The sequence below is a fragment of the Eumetopias jubatus genome, unplaced genomic scaffold (assembly GCF_037043125.1).
Source record: "Eumetopias jubatus isolate StellerSeaLion01/CBP00866 unplaced genomic scaffold, mEumJub1_p1.0 scaffold_6, whole genome shotgun sequence".
Classification (NCBI taxonomy): Eukaryota; Metazoa; Chordata; class Mammalia; order Carnivora; family Otariidae; genus Eumetopias; species Eumetopias jubatus.
This window is the reverse complement of record NW_028274812.1, coordinates 60,903,384-60,910,580: the sequence shown is the minus strand read 5'-3', so window position 1 is coordinate 60,910,580 and position 7,197 is coordinate 60,903,384. Positions and strand designations below refer to the sequence as shown.

Genomic DNA, 7,197 nt, shown 5'->3' with positions numbered 1-7,197 from the left:
CATTTTAGTGCCAAGGACTATATTTTAGCATTAAAAGACACAGAGATAATGGCACCATCTTAAAGGCACTTTGCCCAAGAGGACTTGTGGGAAGGTGGTAGAATTCCAACCAAGGGGAAATGGCAGAGTCATAAAGGATCAGCTAGGGAGATGCATTTGCCTGTGTCATGGGAACTGCCAGATGAAAGATCCCTAGTACTAGGGAGGTCTCCAAAGGTTCTGTGAAGGTGCCCCCCACAGAGTCATCTTTAAACATCTACATATAGGGGCACCTGGGTGGCTCAGTCGGTTAAGTGTCTGCCTTTGGCTCGGGTCATGATCCCAGGGTCCTGGGATCGAGCCACCGGGGGGCCTTCTTCTCCTTCTCCCTCTGCTACTCCCCCTGCTTGTGCTCTCTCTCTCACATACACACACATTCTCTCTCTCTCTCAAATAAAGAAATAAATAAGATCTTTTTAAAAATCTACAAATATCTACAACCATTTTGGTGGCACTCAAGTTAGACATGTTTTCCTCTGCTCTAACCCCGGAACGGTCAGAAGTCACAGCTAGCCAATGCGTGTATGAAGTGGGGAAGGGGTAAGGAGGTAGAGGTTGACAGAAGACATAAAATAAAGGTCCCATGCCCTTCTGATGGAGACTCACACAAAGCAAGGGAGCAACTTCCCTGTTGAATGCAATTCAGAATTTTGATTATTACACGACTACCCATATTCATAACAGAACTGTACCTGTTCTGAGAGACTAAAGAGATCCCCAACTTTTCACTACCCGAAAGTAAGCAGATAAACAATGAGGCTTGCCTAAAATTTCATCCAATATTAGGGAGAAAACTAGCCCTACAGAGACTGACTTTGAAGGGGCAATTTAAAAACCAATAATAATAAGTTGTTTATAATCATATCTGACATGTCTGCTTTTAAAGTACTAGTTGTGGGGCACTTGGGTGGCTCAGTCAGTTAAGCGTCTGCCTTCGAGTCAGGTCATGATCCCAGCGTCCTGGGATCAAACCCCGTATCAGGCTCCCTCCTCAGTGGGGGGTCTGCTTCTCCCTCTCCCTCCTCCCTGCTTGTGCTCTCTCTTTCTCTCTCTCAAATAAATAAATAAATCATATATATATATATGTATATAAATGTTAAGGTACTGGTTGCATATATAAGACTGTATAGGAAAGAAACCTCACAACAATAGCATGAGCTCAAATTCCTCATATCAGGGAAGAGTTGAAGTAGGAGGAGGAAAAAGTAAAAAAAGAAGTCTTATCTCCTACCTACCAGGAATTTCTCCCTCTATTTTTGTGTGCAGAGATCAGGCTAAATCCATACATGCCAACACTCAAGCAAAGAAAGTATCACTAAATCACTCTGCTTTCTATAGGATGCAAAAACTGATAGCTAAAAGGAATAACCTTCCAAGGCTCCCAAAGAAAGCCATACACAATTTTAATGGATGTAGTCTCATTCGTAAGTTAAATACACTGTAATACACAGAAACAGTATAAAACCAAGAAATGGTCAATGTTCCTCACACTAGAGGCTCCAACACAAGGATTTGTGGAGCAGCATAAGACAGCAGTGGTGGAGAAAAATGCAGTGCCAACCATGGGCAGGATTTGGGATTCAGACCCATGGTCTGTGTGTGTCAAGGATATGGGAGCTATTTGAATTACGGGGCTATAACTCCATCGAGAGAGCCTGAGGACTGCATAAAACCACTTGAGCCTACAAAAATTACTACCCCATATTTCAGTCACCTGTGGTTTGTTCTATGAGTAATTTACTGTCTGCCTCTGCCCAGTATATCATGTCAAACTTCAAACTTTGGAGATCTCTTTGCAATTTGATCTTTTACCGGAGAATCTGTCCATCCCTGTAAGCAATCTTTATTGAGCATTTACTACATGAACTATGCTGTGGGAGAAGGGAATTATGCGGTTTCTTTCGGAACCCTAAACCCCTGAAGTTATCTGACACCAGAAATCAGACATCCTACAGCCAGCGAGAGAGCCCTGCCTGGGGAATAAATACCCCACAACGAGCAAAGCAAATGCTTGATGAGGGTGCAGCTACACGTTTGTGGGTGGGGTTCCCACAGTGTTCCATCCGAAGAGTTTCCCGAAGCTAATATGCGCTCCTAGGAAAAGCTGCAGCACAGTGACTTGTAGAAGCTGCTTTTAAGGGGAAAGCAGATGCTAAGACATAAGGTACATGCACCCAATCAGCCCACACCACCTGCCACCAAGCAGCTGCTGGAAAGCCTTGTCCTTCCCCACCACAAATGTGTTCCATGTCCATTTTAGCCCTTTAAAGACAGCTTTTTGCCTCCTGTATCCCTTCAGTGCTGACAGTGGAGACGGGGTCCTTGACAGTGGGGGTCACCTCAGAAAGATGAGGCTCCAGCAGTACCTTACACTTATCACAGCTCAGAACACGTGGTCTCTGGACCACCATTCTTAAACATCCAATCTTCTGAAAGTCTTTTTTAACCAAAGAAAGACACATTTTCTCCTTTCTGTTTCAGAGAGAGGGCACATCCGGAAGTGTGACGAGTTGGAAAGGTAAGTTACCGTCAGTATAGCAAAAGCAGGAGGACAGTAGAGAGAGGCACAGATGGGTCCCTCTCTCGCATTCTTGCGCTGGAAGGATGCCCCCCACCATGGGCTCCAAGCCATCTTATTTGTCCCTCTCTTGTGGTATTTATCAGCATCTATCTTTTACCGGAGTTTTACGTCTTACCTGCCAGTGAGGGTAGAGTCGGTGTCTGATTAAAGAAATGAAAGAGAACACCTTTCTCTTTGGCTGTCTCTCCTTGTGGGAAGTCTGGTGAAAGGAAGGCATTCAGCTGAGAAAACAAAAAAATCAACTACAGTCAACCATTTGTTATCTATGTGAATAGAAGAGGGAAAAAATGCTGATAAAATTTGTTTTACAACAGCATCATCCCTTCGGTGGTGGAATGACAGGTAAAACAAAGTGGCAAATTCACAGTTTGGTAGCTCTGGGGTTTGGTGTGTGAGGACAGGAGGGCAGCGGTGGGAAATACGGCAAGTGAGGGAGGCAGGTTCCAGGGCACGGAAAGCCTTTCATGCCTGTACTTTATCCTGAAATCTACCGAAGCCACGTGGACACTTGCCGTTTTTGAGTAGCTTGGCAGTGCTCGCTTCGGCAGCACAAATACTAAAACTGGAATGATACAGAGAAGATTAGCATGGCCCCTGCGCAAGGATGACATGCAAATTCAGGAATAGCTTGGCAGCAAGGCGGAGAATGGGTTTGAGGGAGGCGGACCAGAAGGAAGGAGCCTGGAGAGAAGAGAGCAGCCCTAGAAGGTGAGGCTGAGCTGGGGAGGAGATGAATTCAAACCGGCTGCAGGAAGCAGAATCCACAGGACTGGGTGACTCCAAGGGTCTTGCTTACCTACTGAGAGGCTCAGAAACATGGGGGGAAAGGGGATTATCAGCTCACATCTGGACAGGTGGAGACACCCACAGGCAGCCTCCCACAGGCATAGGTACATGCGGGTCTGGGCTTAGAGATGGGGAAGTGTGCAGCATCTCTTTATAGAAGGTGGCCAGCAATGTGCGTGGTGAGCTCCTCTGGGCAGCAGGTGGTAGGAACCCTAAGGACCCTGCCACGTAGAGGTGTTTTCTCCTTTTTCAGTCATCCCCCCAGGAACTCCCTCTCTAAGGAATCAAGGTGAATGAAGTGTGTGGGGCCAATGGCCATGACCACCAGAAGTGAAGTGCATGAACCAGGGATAACCCACATCTCAGAGAGCCCCCAACAGAGAGCCAGGGTCTGTCTGAATACGGAACAAGGACCTGGTGACAGGGTCTGAGTGTGTTCTAGAAGAAGGCAAAGACCACCCAGTTGGCTGAGAATGATTCGGCATAAGTTAATTAGGTCAAGTCATTTCTGCTTCAACATAAGCACCCTCCATCCTCACAGCCTCTTCCTCAAGAGGTTGTGTGGTCTAGCCACACACCCGCTAGAATGGTGTAGAGCCAGCAGCGCACGGCACGGTCAAAGCCAGACTCTTAGACCCCAGCTCTGCCGTTCCCTCAGCGGAGATCCGGGACAAGTCAGTTAACCTCTCTTCGCCTCAGTTTCTTCATCTGTAAACTAGACATGATGCTGGTGGTGAGGATGCTGAGGAAGGTGGTGGTGATGACAGTGGCATCGTGGTGACAGTGACAGTACCTGTGTCGCTGGGTCATGGTGAAGTTTAAATGAGTTAAGGTACATAGGTTGCCAAGAACATGGCGTTTGGCACGTAGTAAGTAATATGTAAATGTTAGCTGTTAGTAGCTGATTGAATCACAAAATTCCTCCTTCCGACATGATAAGAATCAACAAAGCAGGACGTGAAATCACTTGACAAAGAAGTGGAATTCAACCCTGGGGGACGATGAAAGGAGGTTTGACCTGGAAGGTACCTGAAAATCAACCTGCAAGAGCCCTCATTTTGTATATGAGGACACCAGGTGTCCGGGCCAGGGAGTTACTGAGACAGTATCCTAAAGACAGTGAAACATTATACAAATGCAGGGTGCTAAAGCCTTTTCATCTCTCTCTAGCCCATTTGCTTCCACGATGCCTTTGGGGGCTGCAGCGTCCCTTTTCCCCCTTCATAAGTTCCAATCCCACATGGTTCCTCATGTTCGGTGTGGCTAACCCCAAACGCCACTCTCCCCCCACACCAGTGCCCCTTCTCCACATTTCCTACACCTGGCAGTGGGCGTCCGCAGTCTCCCAGCATTACCTCCTTACCGGGTCCTCTCCTTCCCCGCATCAGGGAGTCAGCATTTCCTGCGCTCTGTGGCTGGCAGCTCCCCCTCCTGACTCCCCCCTGCACCCCTGCCCCACTTCCCGCCTCTACTCCAGCTGCTGAGATCGGGCCCAGCTGCTCTGTCTTGTCTGACTCGTCCTGCAACCCTGCAGCCGGGCTGTCATCAGACACATCTTATTTAAATACTCTTTCCTCATGTTCGTCCCCTGCTCAGAAGCCCTCCTTACCTTCAGAGGGATGACTTCCAAACCATCCGGCCCAGTCTTCCTCCTCACTTCCCCCCTTCTTATGCTTGGGCCACCAGTGAATCTGGACTCTCTGACATCCCTGAGCAGTCCTAAAATGTCCACTCTTGGCCCTGGAACACGCGGGCTGGCTAGAGGGAGGTCTGTGAGGGTGGAGAAGGAGGAAGCAGGCTTCCACACAATAAATAGGGGACACAGGAGGGTGGGGGAGGGGCCCGGGGCTGCTCCCTGCCACCAACAGCCCTTCCCTCAACTCTCCTCCCTTTCGAGGCTGCCCGTGACGTTTAGTCAGGGTTTACCTGGATGTTTACATGCTGAGTCTGCGTTACCTAGTGTGCTTGCCCAGACCAAACACACACCCCCGGGTAGGTGAACCTCCAATCTAACAGGCCCTCAACTGGAGATGACCCCCTAAGTCTTCACAACGAGCGCACCACCACCACCACGAAAATAGACCAGGTAGCTCTTGGGCACACAGGGCAGCAACACAGTCATTACCATGAGGGAGGAAGCTGGTCCTCTTTCCTTGTTTTCCAGAGTTTTCTTTCATCCACGGGATCAGCTACTTTAACTTTGGTAGGTCTTAAAAGAAAAGTCTGTGGCTAATGGGAACCAGCCCCACATGGCTGGCAAGTGCTTCATGGGTGTTGACAGTGGCATCTTGTACAAACAAAATAGACAGCCCTGGGAAAGCAAGGACACCAACTGCCCTGACTCTTCTCTAAAAGGAAAGAAGGACAAAACTATGAAAAATCAAGTCATGGGATGCTCAGTAGAACCGGCAGCCAGGCATTTCTCTTAACACTTCTGAGAGCACAGCGCGTTGGGAAGGCGAGCAACCCTCTTCCTTCTGATGCCTCTGAAAGCAAGGCGAGCAAGCTTCCCTAAGGGGAGAGACACGAGGCTTGAGTCCAGCACCTCCACACAAGTTCTAGAAGGTCTGGAGCTAACTTAAGTTGAAGTGGATATAGATATGTCCCAAAGCATTTTCAATTATGGGCCTATGTTAGTAAGGGTCTACGTTAGTAAGCAGGGTTGACTAGTTGGGATTTATAAGTCAAGAGAGAAAGGAAGTCTAAAAACCAAACTATTATCTCTAGAATGTGGGATTATGGTACTCTCTCAGTTTCTACTTAATAGATATTCCCATGGTTTGGGAAGTTTGGGATTTTGGCTGTTACCTTATTGCGATATTCTCTAAATGCTAAGATGTTAATACGTGAATAATAGTTGGTCACACTTTCTAGGTAGGATTTTGAACATCCTAAATGTCTCTCTCAATCCCGACATGCCCTGAGGCCCAGCTATCTTTTGCAGTTCATTGCCAGGCACATCTGTGTGGAACACTTAGTAATATTTGTATTTCTAAAAACCTCACTGCAAATCTATGACTTAAGCACATCTTAGTCACTTTACCCTAATTTACCTCCCCAAGTCTCCTTCCTCATCTACAAAATGGGAGTCATAATTACTTCATTGAAGAGGTACAAAAACTAAGTTAGACACTATTGATGGAAGGGGAAATTGCTCTCCCATCAGGCCTATTGCCCAGGGGGAAGGTCTTAACAGGTCCTGCTCCCACTCTCTCCTCTTCTTCTCTCTACCAGTGGACATCACTCCCCAAAAGCTCTGGGCAAGATCTAAAGGCAGGAGAGGGCAGGAGAGCATATTCAAAGACCTGTTTTTCTCCATAAAAAAACACTCATTTGAATTTTTGATCCAAAAGTTATATGCCTAAAAAATTAATTACCTCTGTTTTAACTATACAAGAGCCTTACAAGGAAAAGATCTTCCCAAGAATCTAAGAGACCACCACTTAACAGTATGTTAGCTGCAAAAATTTCAGATTTTCCTCATGAGTGTAAAGTTTAAATTTGCAAAAGAGAAGCAAATGGGAATAAAGACATTCACAGCAAGCTATTTCATAACTGCTAGTTATCATTTACACATCAAATACATACAGCATTGAGACCAAATGTACAGAATTTCCACATTTATATACAGTAATCAACATAGTACACAATTCAAATCTATCTTACAATCAAGTGTACAAGTTTAAATATGGCTTTATAAACTACTAACAATAACTGTGCTAAAGTAACTCATAGGTCCAGAAATAAACACTGGAATGCCACCTCCACATTGAGGCCCTTGTTCAGCAAGA

General features: G+C 46.6%; 1 non-coding gene across 1 annotated transcript; it reads left to right on the top strand.

Annotated features, from left to right (window-relative positions):
- Nucleotides 1–3,152: 3,152 nt before the first annotated feature.
- On the top strand, nucleotides 3,153–3,259 carry LOC114210045 (U6 spliceosomal RNA). The gene has a single exon (XR_003609468.1). It is a non-coding gene; the product is annotated as a U6 spliceosomal RNA (small nuclear RNA).
- Nucleotides 3,260–7,197: the final 3,938 nt, after the last annotated feature.